At 48.2% G+C, this 20539-nt stretch overlaps 1 long non-coding RNA gene across 1 annotated transcript; it reads left to right on the plus strand.

Moving 5' to 3' along the window:
• Positions 1-17531: 17531 nt before the first annotated feature.
• Positions 17532-20456, plus strand: LOC123943444. Its single transcript, XR_006818640.1, has 3 exons — positions 17532-17572; positions 19300-19534; positions 20385-20456. It is a non-coding gene; the product is annotated as an uncharacterized LOC123943444 (long non-coding RNA).
• Positions 20457-20539: the final 83 nt, after the last annotated feature.

The following is a 20539-nucleotide window of genomic DNA, read 5'->3' on the forward strand; positions in this document are numbered from 1 at the left end:
TAACTTCTACTCAGCATTCCCGGTTCCATATGTCTAGCTCCCGGCACATAGCAGGCATTCAGTGTATTTGGTTAAGTAAAGGGATAGAGAAATATCTCTCATCAAATCATTTCAAGAGTTATCTTTTCCTTTTATGAAGAGGTCAAAAGACTACTTCTCAAGTGCATTTTGTATCAGATTTTTCCTTCACCCAGAGGTTCTATAAAAGGGAAATCCTTCTGATAACACATCCCAGCTGATTCACTGTAAAAAATGATCCAAATGGCTCAGCTATCAGGCCTCCACTTGTTGGTCCCAAGGTAGCAAGGCTGCTTTGTCTAAAGCACAGGAATGGTGTTTGATATAATATATGAAAAGATTTTCCCCTAGGTCTGAGACGTGTAGAGAGAAGTAGATTTGGGCAAGTGCTCTGAGTCTTCCCTGGTTTCTCTCAGAACCTGGGGTCAGATAGGAGGCAACAAATCTGGGGGGAAGAAAAGTATCCTGAAGAATCTACACATCTTTAGAGAGAAAAAAAAGCCGTTAAATAAAGTTAAAGAAGAATTTTGGAGAAACCAGAAAGTGACAAGTAACCTAGGTAATGGGAGTCTGATTCCCCTTATTCTTGTTTTGTCTGGGGACATGGTAGAGGGGTGATGTCAGGGAGGAAGTAGGTGCTTGGATCCCCTGTTTTCCTTGCCCTTGGAGGGAATGAACCCTACCTTTGAATGAACTAGGGGTTCAGAGTCCAACAGGTGGAACAGAGAAAACGGAACAAGTAAGTGCCAACACCCCTGGGGAACACAATGCAGTGAGAGTCGTTTGGAGAAATCAGTCTTTTTTTTTTTTTTTAATTTATTCTTTTCAGCGTAACAGAATTCATTGTTTATGCACCACACCCAGTGCTCCATGCAATACGTGCCCTCCATAATACCCACCACCTGGCTCCCCCAACCTCCCACCCCCAACCCCTTCAAAACCCTCAGATTGTTTTTCAGAGTCCATAGTCTCTCATGGTTCATCTCCCCTTCCAATTTCCCTCAACTCCCTTCTCCTCTCCATCTCCCATGTCCTCCATGTTCTTTGTTATGCTCTACAAATAAGTGAAACCATATGATACTTGACTCTCTCTGCTTGACTTATTTCACTCAGCATAATCTCTTCCAGTCTCGTCCATGTTGCTACAAAAGTTGGGTATTCATCCTTTCTGATGGAGGCATAATACTCCATCGTGTATATGGACCACATCTTCCTTATCCAGTCATCCACTGAAGGGCGTCTTGGTTCTTTCCACAGTTTGGTGACAGTGGCCATTGCTGCTATAAACATTGGGGTACAGATGGCCCTTCTTTTCACTACATCTGTATCTTTGGGGTAAATACCCAGTAGTGCTATTGCAGGGTCATAGGGAAGCTCTATTCTTAATTTGTTAAGGAATCTCCACACTGTTCTGCAAAGTGGCTGCACCAACTTGCATTCCCACCAATAGTGCAAGAGGGTTCCCCTTTGGAGAAATCAGTCTTGTAAATCTTTCATTTTTGTGTTTGGAGGTTGGACGCATCCTTGTTCCCTCTTCAGTTTCCTTCTTTGTGGAAAAAGTCTCAAAGGAACAGCAGATTGAGTTGTTAGGACTGAGGTTTATCATCTACAAGAGAAAAGGACAATTGGGGTCCCATTTCTGTCTTCATGATCATGCCAGTTAGGAATCGTGCTTATCGAAGAGGCCTTCTTCTACGCCTGCAGAAAACTGTAGGGCTGAATTACTTTATCGTTCTACTCCTCTCCTCCCTTTCAAAACGGTTTGGTCAGAAGACGCTGTGATACTGTTCTCTTTCTCACACACACAGCAGAATTTTGAAGGTCTAAGAAAATCCTAACCCAGCCAATTTTTAGAAACAGCAGAAAGGATGCGTGGAACATCATTGGGTACAGCCACATGATTTAAATTAGATAACTCTGAGTTTAAATTTTTTGAGAAGTAGGCTTTCATTGGCTTTGATGTCTGCTTCTCCCTGTACATTTCCGTTTTGAGAAAGAGTCAGAATATGGAAATGAAAGGTACTATTTCAATGAGGAAAGCGTCCAACTATCAGTAAAAAAAAATCTGACCACACTGGTTTAAATACATAGGGATTGTTTTTCTCTCAAAAAGGAAGTCTGGAGATAGGTCCCCATTGGTGTAGAGTCACAGGGTCTGATGATGCCAAGGCTATGGCCCCGGGATCCTCTTGGCAAGTCCCTCCTGGTTGTCACAAGGCTACTCAGGCCATTCTGTCTTCATTCAAGCAAGGAAGAAGGCGGAAGGAGAAAAAATGTGGTACAATACTTCCCCCACCCCTTCCCTGCAATTTTGCTTTCTGCATTTCAGTTACCCGTGGTCGACCTCAGCCTGGAAGCAGCTGTTTCTCCTTCTGATGGATTCTATCATCTCTCATCAACACACGACACAACAGAAGGGTGAGTACAGCATAATAAGATATTTTGAGAGAGAGAAAGAGAGGCTGCATTCACATAACTTTTATTCCAGTAAAGTGTTGTAATTGTTCTATTTTAATATTAGTTATTGTTGTAATTCTCTTATTGTGTCTAATTTATAAAGCAAACTTTGTGATAGGTATGTAGGTATGAGAAAAAAAAAAACCCTACAGTATATATAAGTTTTGGTATCCAGTTTCAGGAACCCACTGGAGGTCTTGGAACATATCCCCTGTGGGTAAGGGAAAAACTCCCTTACTTTTTTACTGGGAAAACAATAACCTTCCCGGGGCGCCTGGGTGGCTCAGTGGGTTAAAGCCTCTGCCTTCGGCTCAGGTCATGATCTCAGGGTCCTGGGATCGAGCCCCACATCGGGTTCTCTGTTCCGCGGGGAGCCGGCTTCCTCTTCTCTCTCTGCCTGCCTCTCTGCCTAGTTGTGATTTCTCTCTGTCAAAAAAACAAAAAATATTAAAAAAAAAAAAAGAAAAACAATAACCTTCCGGAAGACTCTAGCAGACACTGTTGGTTGGAATGATCTCACATGGCCATTCCTACCTTCAAGGTAGCCTGGGAAAAAGAGACTTTTGCTTCCCAACTTTGTAGGAGAGCCAGTCAGAAGAATAGGGCTGGGAATGTGCGTTGGCTCCACCCACCTGTCATTTTCCATGGTGGCGCACAACCCGGGTTTGAGACATTCTCTGTCTATCTTCTGTTTGAGCTTCATTGTTTTCCTTGCATGTCTCCAGTTCATGTCAGTTAGCATGAACTAGTTGCCTCAGTGTTTAGACCCTGTAAATATTACCTAAAGGAGATAACAAACCTTGGTCAAGATGAGAAAAGCACATGGTTTTAGGGGACAGAGGTGGGAGAAGCAGGGTGGGCAAGCGCCAGAAGAAAAAGCTTTGGAGGAGAACCTTCCTCAGAGTGCCGTTAGACTTTGAATCCTGTCTGTCTGAAATACCCTATGACCACTTCCCAAACAGGGGGAAGCCAGTCCCAGTGGGAACCAGACTCAAAGCCTATAGATTTGGGACGCATTAGAAAAGGCAGTCCCCTGGGGATTCATCAGAGGAGAAATTGGGCTCCTCTTCAAATCAGCTGAACTCAAAACCCTGGGAGGCAAATTGTTTGCTCCTTGAGCATATCATCGTTGGGCCCATTAAAGCATAATGAAAGGACTCCTCTGAGCCCCAGAGCAAGCTGGACCTGGGGAGAAGGGCCAGGTAATGTTTAAAGTGAGTGTGGAGAGGCTGACTTGCCAGCTGAAAGGCTTTTCAGGAGTTCTGAGAGTGGGCCGAGCAAGCCAGGCATTTTCTCAAACGGGGAGGCACTCTCTGAACCCATCCTTCCACAACTCTGTTAACTCATCGCTTTCCCGGCTCCAGTGGCTCCCGAAGTCTGGGATCAGAATTGCTCACTGCTATAGCAACTTCGAGAATGGCTTCAAATGAGATCTCTCAGATCTTGGAGGAAGCAGGTGCACTCTTTTTTCTTTTCCCTCTCTCTTTTTTCCTTCTTCCTCTCCTACCCTTTCCTTTCCTTCCTTCTCTCTCTTCCTCTCCCTCTCCATCTTTTTCTCTTTCTCCCTTCTCCAGAAGGCAGGGTCAGGTAGCGATGGAAGAGAGAGAAACGATAGGGCTGAAATTAGCTGTTGAAGTTGCCACTCCAACAAGAAATGGTCCAGGCCTCGAGGCAGAGGGTGAACAGATGGTGTATAACTTGGACTCTCAGCCTCCTGAAGCATCTGCCCTCGTACAGATTCTCGGGTCTTCTCAGAAGGAAAAGGGGATTGGCATTATGGCTACAGGAAATGAGAGAAATGGGATTGCTCTCTTAGGTAGAATTTGGATACATAAACAAGAAAATCAGAAGGACATTTTTCTCTTATTGTTGTCTCTTGTGCTTACTCATTTTTCAGAAGCAGCCTGGTTTATGTGGAAGGATTCGACAATTCAATAAACTCAGCAACCTTTTATGGAGTGTCTTCTCTTTATTTTTATTTTATCGTTTATATCGCACCTCTTCCAACAGGAATTCCAGGCAGTTTACACTAACGGACGTAAAAGACAAGACTAATAAAATAGAAATCAGGACCAAAAAAAACCCCGCAAAACCCCAAAACAAAACAAATATTCTAACCACTAAGGTTAACAGAGTGGTAGCTTAGGATTAAAATTTAATTTGAGAGTCCTTAACACAGAGACAAAAAAAATTCATATTCTCATCAGTTTCTCTTAGAGAAAACAATTTTTCCCCTACTAAATTCTGAAGGACAATTCTCTTGGGGAATTTGGATTTAATTGACATTGTGTAACATACCCTCCTCCTTCCTCCTCTTCATCATGATCACCAGTGACATTTATTGAGAGTTATGTATTAAGTGACATTTATTTGTTGACAATTATTGAATATGATACATCCTGTTCCAAGCACTTAATTTTTTTAAAGGACTTTATTTATTTGAGAGAGAGAGAGCACAAGAGAGAGCACAAGTTGGGGAAGAGGCAGATGATGAAAGAGAAGGAGAAGCAGGCTCCCCACTGAGCCCAATGTGGGGCTTGATCCCAGGACCTTGGATCATGACCTGAGCTGAAGGCAAAGTCCCCCAGGCACCCCCCAAGCACTTTAGATATACTACACTCTCGTCCTTGAAATAATCCTAGGAGGTATGTGTTATTATCATCCTCATCATCTAGGAGGGAAAATGCAAACATAGGTGAAGTCTTGCACATAAGAGACTTGGTTCCTGGGCTACTGATCCTGCCAAGAGGGACATTCATCTGCTGAGCCTAACACTGAAGGTGCCCTTAAGGACCAGGACTGGCTCATGCCCAGGGATCCCTCAGCCCATTCACATGCCCCAGGAGAGCACGTGCTTCCTTAGGTGGAAGAACGGGGAGCTCTGCCTCAGTCAAGGTGCCCTTGACCTCAGCTGATGAAACTGATATTCTGGTCCCACTGCCAAAGTTGTCCTTATTGTGGAAGGGGAGGCAGAAGGTTGATTCTGGCCAAGGTCTATTATGTCCTTTTTGAAGTAAGAACTGAGAATCAAGGCACTTTTGAGACATATGGTCCTGCTTCATGGAAACTTATCATCCCAGGAGCTGCTCAAACCAGAGACGCCTGAACCTTCTTTAGGCACTTTCAGTTCTCTCTAGAGCATCGCCTGCCTCGCTTATAGACTAGGGATCAATAGATGCTTTCCACGGCAGAAAACCCTCTGACACGAAGACTTGTAGACATCCAGCCCCAAGCAGAAAAGGCAGCAGGATCTGGTGCAGAGAGCAGGCTTCAGGGATGAGCTCCAGAAGCCAGAGGGTCCGGGAGTCCTAAGTGGAGAAATCCACCCCAAATATTTTGGTTTAGTGGGGATCCCACGCAGATACTGTGGGGCGGCTGAGGGGCTGGAGCGTTCTGAGCACCTACTCGCGTGTTCTTTCTCTCTCTCACTTTTGCACAATTAGAGTCACCTCCATGGGCCTTAGGGTCAGTCCTTCAGAGAATTCGACAGCCCGTCTCTCTAATTCGGCTGAAATGGTCCTTTGGTCTAAGTCAATATCCATCTTTCTTTCGCATTGTCCGTGATTTGTGGACTGCTGACCGCCGTAGTCCATCACCACTGGTCATGCTCCGCTCTTTGCCTCCGATTCTCCCTCCTCCGCCCTCCACCCCGCCACGATCTGCACGGGCATATTTGAAATGTGTCACATTCTTCTTCATAATAATCATTATTGTTTCTCAAGCGCTTATTATGTAGCAGGCGTGGAACTAAGAGGGTCACATAAATGAATTCATTTACGTCTCCACTCTATGGGGGTGGGGATGATTATCACTTCACACGAGACGAAACTGAGGTTCAGAGACGTCCCGTTACCACCCAGAGTCTCATAACTGGTAAGTGGCAGAATTGGGGTTTTACCCAGGGGACTGACACCAAAGCCGGCATTTTTACATCACTCTGTGACCATCTTCACCTTCCACCTCTCATTGCACTACTGCAATGACACGTTTTGTTTTTTTGTTTTTTTTACAAAAATGGAGCACGTGTACGCCGCACCATGTTGCTTACAGACACCAAAAAGGCAGTTTTAAAAAATCAACACTTTACTCAATTTTAATGATGAATATTGGGTTGTATTTACATATGTTGTCTTTTAACTATTTATGAATGCATAGCTACTCCAGAAAATAAATCTCTTAGGACCCAGCACAAAAAAAAATCCTTGTTAAACATTTTGTTAAAAATCGTTTTGTATCGCTGCCAAAACAACAGAAAATAATGAAATTCCTTCGCATTTTATGATGTAATTTACATAAATCATCATGCTCTTCCTATCTGTGAACGTCAAGCGTCCTAGTCTGGGCCCCCTATGGTAACCTCTCGGTGTCATTATGATTTCAACATTGTAAGCCAAGGTTGAGTGGCAACTTTGCCATTTATGTGACACAGGAGTCTGACTAATTCTTGGAAAGGACAGTGAAGACCGGAACCAGGGAAAGTTTCCCCAGCCCTAAGAGCCTTGAGAAAATGCAAAGCAGGTTCCCAGGCCATCTGTCAGGGCTGTGTGAGTGTCTGTGTGTCGCCCCAACCCCCCTCCCTTCCCACCCCGCTCTGCTCTGAGCACCATAACTGTCGTTAGCGCCACCTACAGTGTGTTCTGGGGACCTCCGGCGACCTTTTCTTACTCTACACCGGACCCTGACTCCCAAATGTGACCTTGGGCGATCTCCTCTTCTCTCCAAGCCTAGATTTTTGTATTTGTATAAGTGGCCCCCCTCCTCTATTAAGAAATAGGCTTTTGTACTCACCGAGGGAGGAAGGTCTTTGAATAAAACAGCAGCATCCAAATTCGTATTTTTCTTTAGTGTTAGAGACAGCAGAAAGCTAAGCATTCTACTCTGTGTTCTAGGGTGTTTGTGGGTGGGTGGGGAACAACCTCCCAATGACCCAAGGACAGAGAGAATAAAGCTTTTCCTCTTTCTTCCTGCAGTGTGGGTAACCCAGCAAACCCATCTGTCTTCCTCTTCCAGCTTTCTGGAGGGGCACGGGGTCAGCCCCACAGGCCTGTATAGTTTTCACGGCCTTTATCAACGACATTAGAGTTAGTTATTCTAATGAACACCTCATTGGTATGTAGCAGGAACTGTTTTTTTTTTTTAATTTTTTTTAAAGATTTTATTTATTTCTTTGACAGACTGAGATCACAAGTAGGCAGAGAAGCAGGCAGAGAGAGAGAGGAGAAAGCAGGCTCCCTGCTGAGCAGAGAGCCCGATGTGGGGCTCTATCCCAGAACCATGGGATCATGACCTGAGCTGAAGGCAGAGGCTTTAACCCATTGAGCCACCCAGATGCCCCGGGAACTGGGTTTTTAAGTGTTCTGAAAATTTTGCCAAGCCAGCTGGTGAAGGCTTGGTGTCATAGGTTACCATTAACACAAATCTAATAGCAGGACACTCGCGGGGCTTTAAATACCTTTATCTACTGGGAGACCCATGCAGCGTCCTCGCAGCTCTTAAATCGCATAAAAGAAAATTTTATGACTTGGAAGAAGACAATGCAAGTGCTCTAAACCCGCTGCTTCCTATTAGGAAGAAAATGACTGGGGAGCTCAGGAGCCACAGGGAATCGTCAGTACCAGTACCATAAACCATGTGGGTTCTGCAGGAGGAGAAACAATTTCTCGGCTCCAGACCCAGGAGGAATGGAGAGAACAATGAAGGGAAAGGGATCTAAAGACAAACGTTAAAAACAGAAGGAAAATTGGGAAAGAGAAGTCCGCTGGTAATTCATTCAAGAGGGAAATTAATTTCAGGTCAGACTAAGCTGCTTTGGGTCTTCCCCGCCGAAATAGGGCAGCTGCTCAGGGCCCCCACTGACTTCTGCAAAGAACTCAGGGAGTACCTCCCTCCTGAGGAGGTCCCAGAGATCCCAGGCTCTCTGGACTCAGTCCCTCTAGCCATCCCTTCTGGCCACAGAGAAGTTCAAGGGCTGGAGAGGCATTCCTAGCGCTGGAAAGCTTCTGCAGACCCACAGAGGGACACAAGGGTACTGAGACCCCCACAACCCTTGTGGGAGTCCGTTGCATTCTCATAGTGCCCGGCCTCAGCTCAATTCCCTAATTTTGCAGACGGATTATCAGCAATTTAGGGGACACAGAATCCATCCATCCATCCATCCAACCCACAGAAACCAAACTCCCTAAAAAGGCAAGGGAAGCAAGCCACAGTGAGCCTGGGGCACATAATTCCTTAAACTGCTTTTCTGCTGCAAAGACCAGAGACCAACTACCATTTGTAACCGGGGTCTGTGAGACCCTTTCTGGGGGCACCCGGACCCTCAGGCCACTGTGTTGCTGGGAACCTCCTTGACAGTTGAGGGGATTTCTACTGTCTCTTCTCTTTCTCTCGAAGGGTGCCAGGATGGCCCAGCATGGGGAGATGAGCTGGAGGAGAGCATTCTTCCCCAGAGAGTAATCCATGATGGTTTTGTAGCCCATAGACAAGTTACAATGAGTTTAAATGACTTACAATATATTAAAGGATGTGCAAGGGTGTTTAAACACATCAGTATATCCCAAGGCCACACGGCATATAGCGAAAGCGAGATGTCTAATAAGATACAATTAAGGCAATAGAAAAAGAATGGCTATTACCGAGCAAATAAAGGAATATTTGAATAATCTGAACCTACATAAACAAATAAATCATCTTGCATCCTTGGGTGATAATAAAATTAGATAACAAACTGCAGGATTGGAAAATTTCTTTGATTGCACAGGACTAAGGGAGGAAAAAGTCTAGCTTGGTTTTGATCCTCATAAATGTTATTAGTGATGCTTAAAATCGCAACTGAAAAACTCTACTACAGGCCATTAGGTAAAACAAGTAAAATTGGGAAGTGGAAAAAAGGCCTGATACAGAAGCCTTGCACACTGTGGGTGTCTGAGACTCTAACGTGTCTTGTTGGTGGGCTGGGGCAGGCTATGCAAGATTGGAAAATGTCGCTAAGGGCGTTACCCCAAGCAGAGCAACTTCTCACTCTCCCACTCACCTGATACTAGGTCCAGAATGGATTTCTTCATAGAGTGGCTCATTCTACCAGTATTTGCGGGCATCGATGTTAAGCAGGCTTCGCTCCGGGCCTGGGCGACATCAGGGAGAATAAGACAAACAAAGTCTTTACTGTCATGAGGCTTGAGTTCTGCGGGGAGTATATTGAAAATAAACAAGTAAGTCCATAAACAGAGAAGATAAAACCAGACTGATAATTGCCGTGAAGGGATGACAACTGGTGCTCACAGGTGACTGGGGTGGTAATAGGAGAAGGGTAAGATAAGGCTAGGAGATCCGGGAGGGTCTCTCTGGGGAGCCGAGTGGCATTTGAGCACAGATCGGAATAGTGAGAAAGACATGGTCATATGGAAATCTCCAGGAAAGACCTAGTAGGTGGCAGAAATGACACGTGCAAAGGAGCTGAGAAGGCCACAAGTCCTCTGTACCTAGAAACCGAAAGAACCAACATGTCTGGGGAGGCTCGGGGAGCCTGGGAAAGTTCTGAGATGCAGGGGATGGGGGTGGGGGGCTAGATCTGGGAGGGCCTCATCAACAAGAGTGACAAATATGGGCCTTAACCTAGGCGCCGGGAACCCAGGGAGAGTAGGGAGGGATGCATTCTGGCCCAGTTGAAAGTCTAGGTTGTAAACTTACACTGGGTACTTGTGGGAGCCTCCCCAGCAGAAGAAGGAGCTGGGAAAGGGGAGGAGATAGTGTTGGACATGGGTCAGGCTGTGACATGGCCACCAGGGCAGGCTTGGAAAAACCTCCAGACTGGTCAGCAAGCTGTGTTTTCCACCTTGAAGACAGAACAGTGGGAAAAGCCAAGCAGAGAGAACAACAATTTTAAGCGGGCCACCCCTCACTGGGCGCTGCTCGGTGCCATGGGGAACACTTTACACACATTCACTCGTTCTACCCTAACCACCACCCTATTCCCATCCCTGTTCCAGAGGAGGAAACTGAGGCCTCACGGGGCGGGGGGGTTAAGTAAGTTGTCCCAAACCTGCAAGTGAGGCAGGGGTGCAGATCCAAAAGCTCGAGTACGCGTTGCCCTGAATTCCCTTCAGCCACCCGCAGACCTTGGCTTTCCAGCCTTCTCAGGACGCTTGCCTGCATTCTGGGAGATGCCCTCCTTCCATTTGCTGCCTCCCCTCTTTCTGTCAACGCCATCTTGAGTAGATGTCTGTTATACGGAACTAAGAGTCTTAGCTTCCGAATATGTAAACCCCTGGTTGTGGGGGAAGAGCTAGTTTCTACATGACAACACAGGCCCTTCAGCTGGTGTCTCAGAAGAAAAGGGATGTTCCCATCCCTTCCACAGACAATTATACCGACGACACTGTTAATCACAGAAAGCCTTTGTGACACACACAATGTCTCAGGCACCGCTCTGAGTCCTTCCTGTGTGCTAACTTATCCAGTCCTTGCTGACAACTCAGCTTGCTGACCAGTCTGGAGGTTTTTCCAAGCCTGCCCTGGTGGCCATGTCACAGCCTGACCCATGTCCAAAACTATCTCCTACCCTTTCCCAGCTCCTTCTTCTGCTGGGGAGGCTCCCACAAGTACCCAGTGTAAGTTTATGACCTTGACTTCAAACATGGGCCAGAACGCATCCCTCCCTACTAGGAAGTGTGTGGCAGTACTTTCTTCCTTTAGGGAAACAGAGGCACAGAGATAGTTACGAGTTGAATTGTATCCTACTCCCAAAATATTTTGAAGTACTAACCCCTTCATACCTCAGTGTGTGACCTTACTTGGAAAAAGGGTTGTTGCAAATAAGTTGAGATATGTTGAGGTCATACCACAATAGGGGAGCCCTCCATCCAATATGGCTGCTGTCCCCACAAGGAGAGAGAGAACACCGTGTGAAGATGGAGGGAGAGAGCAGAGCGATGGCCCACCTACGAGTCAAGGAACAGCAAGGACTTTGGACAGCCACCAGTTCAGAGAGAGACGAACAGATCCTTCCTTAGAGCATCCAGAAGGAACCACGCCCACCAACACCCTGATTTCTGATTTCTAGCCTCCAGAACTGTGAGAGAATACATTTCTCTCTCAAGCTACCCAGTTGGCAGTACTTTGTTCTGGTAAGTCCTCGGTAATGAAATCAGAGACGTTAAGCCATTCGCCCACGGCCACACAGCTGACGGAGTGGTAGAGGGAGTGTCAGCGGGGGTGGGCGCCTCAGCCCTTCTTCTCTGCGTCACGCCTTGCCTAGCAGTCCTGGATGTTGTGTCCGAAGGGACACCTAAGCAGATGGCTGGCTTGAGCCGTGGGAAAATCACAGTGTGCCTTTCTCTCTCTGCCCCTCCTCACCGTGGGGCTAAGGCAGAGAAGGTAAAGTGTTCATGAGTGTGCAGGCAGATCTAGAGGGGGCAACCGACTGGAGTGAAGGTGAGCCGGCTGCACCATCTCCAACAGGGGGCCCCAGCATCTCTCTCAAGACCTGCCCGGACTCGGTGCCCTGAGCGCGTGCGTGTGCGGGAAGGCGCCAGGAACTTGGGACTTGTTTGGCCTCCCATCCGCTGGATGACCGTGGCCCAGGTGCCTGACTTCCCTGTGCCTCAGTTTCCTCAAGTGGAAAAGGAGGCCAAGTCCGACCCCTCCTCCCCCAGTGCTGTCGTGGCAAACATGAAACAGTGAAAGTAAGTGTGTCTGGGCCCAGAGCGGGACTTTAAAGATGAGACCATGAGCAGGCGTCCTCTGTTCTGTCATTCCCCAGCCACGAGGGGCCACAAGTGAAAGCCACAGGGCATTCCTCTTTCCTTCCCTCTCCTTGGCTTTGTCTATGCTGGGCCGACTGCGGCTTCTCAAGTTTAGCCCTTAATATGCGCAGCTCTCCCCCAAGCTTCCAAGTGGGAAGAGCTACATGAAAAATTAATTGTGTATTTTTTTCTCCTTTTTTTTTTTTTACAAGTGGAGAAATTATTTAGGGCTTTGGGGAAGACAGGGCAGCTATTTGCTATGCAGTGGCTCATCCCCTTAGCCATCACCCCTGCCATGTTCAGCAAATGATTCTTCTATTCTCTTCCCGGCAGGTGGTCTCGCAGCTACATGTGTTCCTCACATCCAGCAGGGTGCTCCGGGGAACGCAACGTGGTGATGACTGCTGTTTCTAATTACTGCCATATCAGGAGGCAAAGGAAAGAAACTTGGCCAGCCACTGGGCTGTCGTGGAAGCGCTGACATGCTTGGTTATTGGGTTCCTGGGGACAGCGGGGCCTGGCGGCCTGACTGGTCACTTGAGTGTGGACTTGCCTTTCCCCAGACAAACCTGACTGCTGGATGACTGCCAGGAACAGGGCAATCGATACACCCTTATTTACTGAGCACCTAGCATGCTCCTGGTTTTATGTCGAGCCCTGGGGCTGGGGTGGGGGGAAGACAAGCAGTCACAGACACAGCTCCCTCCGTGTAGCTGGGGACAAGGGCAAAAGAAATGAAGAGAAAAAAAATTGCTCCATTTGTCCATCCAGTGGCATTTATTCAGAGCTGCCCTGTGGAATATATAGTCTAGTGGGGCAGGAGACAGCAATCAAATACCATCCCAAATAGGCAGACGCAAACCACAGTCAATGTTATGAAAGCAAAGTCTGGATGTTGGTAGAGCCCAAGGGGGGACCCGACGCCTCTGGGGTTACAGGACTTCTGCATGAACTGCTGTGAGCTCGAATCCTGGACACAGGAAAGCAAGGTTCTTCTAGGAAGTGTTTAGAAAGAATGAACAAGAATTAACAAACTGTTAGGTGTAGTGGGGAGGAAATTGTTAACGCTGACTTCTAACTTTCTAACTAGAAGCACTGGAAATCAGGCGCTCTTGTGACACAGGGCACTTGGGACGGGGAGTGATTTTTTGCAGGGGAAGCAGCACAGGACAGGACAGGACGACTGGAAATGTTGGGCAAGGTGGGCCGGCAGGTAGCAGGACCCAGGAGTTTGGGGCTGTGAGAGGCGGAGGCTTGGGGTGGGGAGGCTACAGGCAAGTGAATACAGGTGTGGGGGCACAAGTCTCAAGCCGGGGAGCTGCCCTAGCTAGGGCTGCAGAGGGGCAGCAGGATGCCCCCCTTACACTCCCTGGTGTGGGGTCATTGTGCCGCCAGACCCAGAAACTTGCTCCAGGTCGTTTCAGTGAAGTGTGTGTGTGCGTATATGTGGTGTGTGGTGTGTGTATGTGTGTGTGCATGTGTGGTGTTATATCCCAGGGCAGGAAAGAGCTGGACCACCGGGGAGGGGACCTTGGAAGTCATTTAGGGCACCTCCCCTTCCGTCTTTCTGGCGACATGTGATCTCTCATCTCTGCCTTTCTCTGTGTATCTGTTCCATGTTCCTGGCTCTGTCTGCTAACTGTTGGGTACTGGAGTGACTATTCCTTGCTTCTTCATGGCCATACTGTGGCTTTTTAGTTCAAGAATTCCAATATTATCCATCTAATCATTCAGTCGTGATAAAACGTATTGAATATCTACTCTGTCAGGTAGTATTTTAGGCACTGGAGTACAGCAGATATCAAAGCAAGGCCTCTTATTTCTAGTAGGGAAAACATAGTAAACAAATGATACAATATTTCATGTAGCAATACGCTGTGAAGAAAATTAAAGCCGAGGGAGAGTCTGGAACGTGCCTTTGGGAGGCGGGGTGTGGAGTGCCATTTTCCTAACTGCTGTCTGGAGAGGCCTGGCTCTGATCCAGTGACATTGGAACAGATTTGAGGAGGGAAGAGAGTAATCTGTGCAGGTAGCTGGGTTGCGAGTGTTTCCAGCAGAGGGGAAAGATGGTTGAAGACCCTGAGAGGGGGCATTGTTTTGGCCTTTAAAGAAAGGCCAGCCTACATGTGTGGCTTGCATGGAGTGGGCAGGGGAGCCGGTGGTGGAGACTAGCCTGCAGGGGAGGGCGGGGAGCTGTGTGACCCTCAATGTAGCAGGGGCACTAAGGATCAGGAGCAGGGGCAGACTCTGGGCCTGAACTCAGGCGGAGGGAGAGCAGCTAGCAGGCTCATCCGCATTCAGGTGAGATATCCCAGTGGTATGGGCCAGGGCAGAGTTGGGAAGCTGAAGAGAGGAGGTCACTGTCCGGATAGGTTAGAAGGCTGAAGAGCTGTCAGTGGATCTAACTGATTTTGTTTCTGGATCTTTCAGTTCAGCTTCTTACGTGCCCAGAGCAGCCTGTGCTTGAGCTTGACCAGAGACGGAGAAGGAGAGGGTCCAGTTCAAACCCGCAGCCCTCCCAGGGAGTGAGAGAGGAGAGACTCTGGTGTCCCAAGGTTGGCCTGTTTCCTTCACTCACGCCAGGCTCGGGAATGGTGTTCGCAACAGCCCGAGACGGCGACGGAGGTGTCCTCATTCCAGCCTTCAGGTTCAAAACCCGGGGCTCCGCGAGGATGGGGAGCTTGCCCTCGCCCGCACAGCGGGTGCAAGGAAGAGCCTGGATCCCACCTTTCGGATTCCGGCTGCTTCTAAAGCCTGCGCTGGGAGAGGAAAACAGCCCAGGGAGCAGACAGGGACGGCGCGGAGAGAGGGGCAAGGTCGCGGAGACCCCGAAGGAGCGTCTGATGAAGGACCGCGCTGACCGTGCGCTCGCGCGACAGGAAGCGGCGAGGGAGAGCGCTGAGCGGCGGCCCCCACGCTGGCCCGAGGCCGGGGCTGCTGATTCCGCTGCGCTGCCCCGGGCAGTCAGTGGCCCGCTGGGGGACTGTAGGCGAGGGGAGCCGGGGAGGGGGGCGTGGTGCTCGGCTAGGAGGACGCTGCCCCCTGCCGGCGGTGCCCGCGGGCACCTGCAGCCTCCTGGCCTCCCGCGCCCAGAGCTGGTCCGTTAAACTTGGGCGGTGCCCTGTGAAACTGCCCCCGCAGGGGCTTCTGTTTCCTGTTCCCTGTTCGGTGTGGATCGATTTCAGCGCTGCTGTTCCCTGTGTTCACTTTGGCCCAGGCTGACAAAGAGCCCCTTGTCTGGGGCCTTGCCATCTCAGTGGCAGAAGGTGAGGATGAGAGAGAGGGAGGGAGGATGGGAGGAAGGAAGAGAGGATGGGAGGAAGGGTGAGAGGATGGGAGGGGAGAGAGAGGGAGATAGGATGGGAGGGAAGGAGAAGAGAAAGAGGGAGGGAGGGGAGAGAGAAGGAGAGAAGAGAAAGGGAGGGAGGAGAGAGGCTGGGAGGGAGGGAGTCAGGAAGGGAGGGGAGAAAGGTTGGGTATCACTGCTCACTGTCCAGGTGACTGGGAGAGGAGAGCCCCCCCAGGGAAGGGGCATAAATATGTGGACAACAACCCAACCTCTCCCCAGCGCCCAGGAAGGCAATCTGCCTGGGCAGAGGGCAGCTCCCCTGGCTCTCATTCCGTTGTTTGCACCAGGAGGAGAAACAGCAGTGGCACCGGGCTGGCTCCAAACACCAGTCCCCAGGCCATCGTGCAAGTCTGTCTGGATCCCCACAGACCTCCGGCCTGGCCTGCTCCACACACTCCCAGGGCCCGTCTCCCCTCTGCTCTCCACATCCCTCATGCTCTCACCTCAGCCCCCCCTCCTCCAGGATGGCCTGGCTCTTCTTCTTAACACTGGTTCCCCCCCTTAAAAAACAAACAAACAAACAAACACCCAACACAGAAATCTGAGTGGAAATCATTTTTAGTTACAGATTTTGGTCAGGATCCCTAGCTAATCACGTTGTACTCGAGTGATGATTCCTTACCTTCAAGACTGCAGAGTGAAGAAAATGTTGCCTCCAGCTTGATTTCTAATAGGAAAAAAGAAAAAGTGAAAGCTGAAGCCATCTCAGGTCTCATAAACCCAGGGGATCCCCTGCACGGGGGCCCCCCATCATCCCTCCCAGTGGAACTGAGGATGAGCCCACAGGCTGTTGCTTACTGTATACCTGTTCACAAAGAAAAAAGGTGGGAGGGACACAGCCTAACTAGGAATTCACATTTTCAGAGAATGACACTACAGATGCCTATGTACCCATAGAAGTGCATTTTATCCAGACCTGGAATGGTGGCTTGGGAAGGCCAATCCTACTTATAAGGGTAGCAGCGACCCTGGGGAGGAGGGGGAAGTGGGAAGACCTGTTAAGTCAGGGAGAAAGAACCAGTGAGGAGAACAGAGTGCCCATGATGAGCTTGAATTTTTGTCCAGGCTGCACATGTTATGATTTGCAAGATATTGGGGTTTTTTTTTTTTTAGTTGATTTTCTAATTTTGGCCTCACAGCAACCTTGAGAAGTAGAAAGAGCTGGTAGATTTATCTGTACTTTCCTACATAAGATAAACAAAGCTCAGGAAAGATTAAGTGATTGAGTTGAGGACACAGCCCATAAATGAGGGGCTAAATGTTTTGACTCTTTGCTGCCTGTTATTTTTATTACAAGAAGCCTCTAGAAGATGAACATAGGTTCTACAAAATGTTCCAGTAACCATTATTCCTTTCTTCATGAGGAGTTCTGGGTATGCTCCAATGGTTCTGTTGGGGAATGAGCAAAGGCAGTAGAGAGCAGAGTTAACAAAGGCTAACTTTGACCGTGACTTACAATCCACTACTTCAGTTAAGTGTAGGTTCATTGGTCCAAGACTGCAGCCGTGTTCTCACAGGTGGAGATGGTGACAGGATTTGTCATGATCAGGGGTCAGCTGGTGCTCTCGGGTTGCAAACAACAGAAGTCACGCTGGGTAAGTGAAGCAGAGGACTGTGTTGGAAAGATCTCAGGCAGCTCTCAGGGTCCACGGGAAGATTGAAGAACTGGGCAGGGACCGAGGCAGTGGCCTGGGCAGTGGGTGGGGGAGGAGGTGGTACCGATAAGGCAGGAACCAGTTGCGGGCAGCACTGGGTCCATGCGATCAGAATGAAGGGTGGACTGTCTGTCTCACCTTCCCTGAGTCACTTGCCATCCTCTTGGCCAGGGCCTACTTGACAGTTCCAGTGAAGTGACCTGCCGTCAGAAAAGGAACAGAATTTTCAGTCACTGAAAGAGAGGAAGCTGGGAAGACGATATCCACCCTTTCTGTGGACTCCTCCAGCCCCCGCCATCTTCCAGTAAAGGAGTTTTGCTAGCCCCAGTCCAGGATCTTCTGTGATGTGGACAGTAAGTGAGGAGGGTTGGGGGGGTGATGAAGGGGTTCAGTCAGTCAATGCAGGGAGTGAGTAGGGAGGAGAGAGGAGGAAGGTCTGCATGCCTTGTTTGGTGCTGGGGCTGAGGAAGGTTTGGGTTTAGAGTACCTCCCAGATAGTGTCACGTAGAGCAAAGACAGGGTTCTCCCGAGATGTGGTGAGTTATGAATTGAGCGAGGTTTTTTTGTTTGTTCGTTTTTCTTGTTAAAGATTGTATTTATTTATTTGAGAGAGAGTGTGTGCGCACAGGAGCAAGGATGAGGGGCAGAGAGAGAGGGAGAGAGAGAGAACCCCAAGCAGCCTCCATGTTGAGTGCAGAGCCCGACACTGGGCTCGATCGCATGACACTCGTGACACTGAGATCACGACCGGAGTAGAAATCAAGAATCTGATGCTTAACCGACTGAGCCACCCAGGGGCCCCTGAATTGAGCCAGTTTTAATGTACCTTATGAGTTGCAAGCAAAGACTAGCAGTTCCCTTTTATTAATATGTGGGTCCTGGTTCATGTGACTTTGAGTGTGACTTTATGCACAGACTGGAGTGGGTTCTGGATTTTATTAGGGTCACAGTGATATTTAGTGTTTGTCATCAAAATTCTTGGAAAGTGAGTGGCCTACGGTTTGCAGGGCAGGAAGATGAATATGACTGAATTGATCCAGGCCCTTCTTTTTGTCCTTGTTCTGGAATTACTCATTTTAATTTTCTGATAAGGAAAATTTTAAATCTGCTTAAAATTTCCTTAAGGATGTAAAATCTGTAATGGCTTTATTTTCTAGAAAGGGAGCATATTTCTGGTTAGGGCTTAGGATGTACTCAGATGGGTCCTGCATTTCCATTATTATGGTTTTCTTATAAACAGCTTATCATTTTTATTATAAATAAGACCTGTGTGCATAATTATATGTGTGTGTATATGTATGTGTGTGTGTGTATATATATATATAGAGAGAGAGAGAGAGAGAGGCACATGCTCTAACTCAGTAAAGTTTAATTTGTTAGTCTGTCATGTTACTTGAATGCCAACAGTACTATCATCATAAGAACTAACTTCCAGAGTATGTTTTTCATGTGCATAGTAACCCTGTGAGGTAAATCTATGCTTATCCCCATTGTACAAATGAGAAGAGTAAGGTTACTCATTTGTCTCTAGTCACACAGGTAGTAGGAAAGAACATCCCCAACTGGCCCATTTGCAGTTGCCTCACTGATTAGTTCGAGCTCCTAGTGAGGCTCATTTACCACGATGCTCTAACATTCAGAACCCAATCTATTATACTAGCATCATTAAGAGAACTAAAAAAAAAAAAAAAAAAAAAAAAAAAAAGGGCCATTGGTAGGTTAATGAATTAATTTTGGATTAATTAGGGTTTGTAAATTAACTAATTTAAATCTTTCTGGGGTATTTACTATGTGCTAGGCCCTGTGGATGCAGTAGTGAGCTAGGATAAATGTCTTCCAGACATTTCAAAGACATCTTCGAAGATGTCTTCTAGGATCTTCAAGCCTGGTGGAAATGTCAGATGATAATCAAATAATGCCGAAAATTAAATGTAATTATAAATTCTGATAGGGATACATTCTTTGTATCTTCACTACTACTGAAGGACAGTAGTAGTGATAGATGGAGAAAAGACAGGAATGAAAGGGAAATAGTTAGATATCAGCCATCCACCCGTCTCACATTTCTCATGTCCTGTAGGTATACGACCTTGTCAATTGCTACGGACAGAACGATGATCAACGAGATGTAGTCCTTGCTCTCAACAGGAAGTCAAGGCAGAAAACCTGTGTATGTGAAAAATCAGAACCTTATGCCTAAAAACGTGTTAAGATGACAGGATGATGGAGTTAGTGTATGACAACTAACATCTCTTGGCACACTTGGAAGTACACCCCCTGGGAAAACGCAATACTCCTTAAAACAGCCCTCTTGGGTAAGTGCTATTCTTATCCTCAAGTGCATGGGAAGGGGATGGAGAGCAGCGAGGCAAGGACAGATCGCAAGTTTCTGCCTAGGGGCTCGGAGAAATAGAGGTGGTGAGTTTTAAGGAATGGCTGGAAAGTGGCAGTAAGGGAGGGACAAATGTTATGGGGACAGCATACTCCTGGCTGGAGGAGTCAGGAGAAACTTCCTGGAGGAGTGGTATTTGATGTGGGCCTTGAAGGATGGGGCGAATTCTGCAAGCAGAGACTGGGGCTGTTGGCACCGCGGTGGCACGCACCAAGGCAGGGCATGTGGCGAATGTGCTGCCCTGGGTATGGCTCTCCCTGGGAGCTGTGCAGAGCAGTGGCTCCTCTACCTGGCTGTGCTTCAGTCTCCTGGAAAACTTTTTACAAACTTAGATTCCTGGGATCCACCCCAAGGCTCTCATTAAGTAAATTAGAGAACACCCATTTTTACAAAGCATCCTGCATGAACCGGATGCATAGGAAGGTAGGGTGAGATGGGGTGTGGCCAGATTCTGCATGGCCTGGGGCTTGGGAGCTAGGAGTTAGCTTTATTTGGTGGAACAAAGCTGAGAGAAGGCATCACCCGAGCCAGGCTTCTTCCGGGTCAGTCTATTTCACAATGTTGGGCTTCTCCTTGCCCAAAGGCAAGGAGAATACTAGTGGCTAGTTCATTGCACCTGCCAGAAGTTCCGCCCAGGATGGGGCAGGGAGAGTGGCCAGAGCATTCCAACGAGTCCCGGTGGCAGAGTCAGCAGGATGTGGGACCCAGACGGATGGGGAGGGGATGGAGAGCAGCTGGGCCGTGCGTGCACTGTACGGCTACTTCTCGACCAGGTGGCCAGACACCGCGGCGATCTCCAGCGAAGTGTTTGCTCCACAGAGGAAGATGAAGGAGGGCGGCTGGCCAGAGGTCTGAACCTCTCGTGACACAGGTATCTGGCTTGAATCTTTCTCTCTTCATTATGTCTGCCTGGGAGAAGCTTCTAAGA

Source organism: Meles meles, chromosome 6 (genome assembly GCF_922984935.1).
Source record: "Meles meles chromosome 6, mMelMel3.1 paternal haplotype, whole genome shotgun sequence".
NCBI classification, from domain to species: domain Eukaryota; kingdom Metazoa; phylum Chordata; class Mammalia; order Carnivora; family Mustelidae; genus Meles; species Meles meles.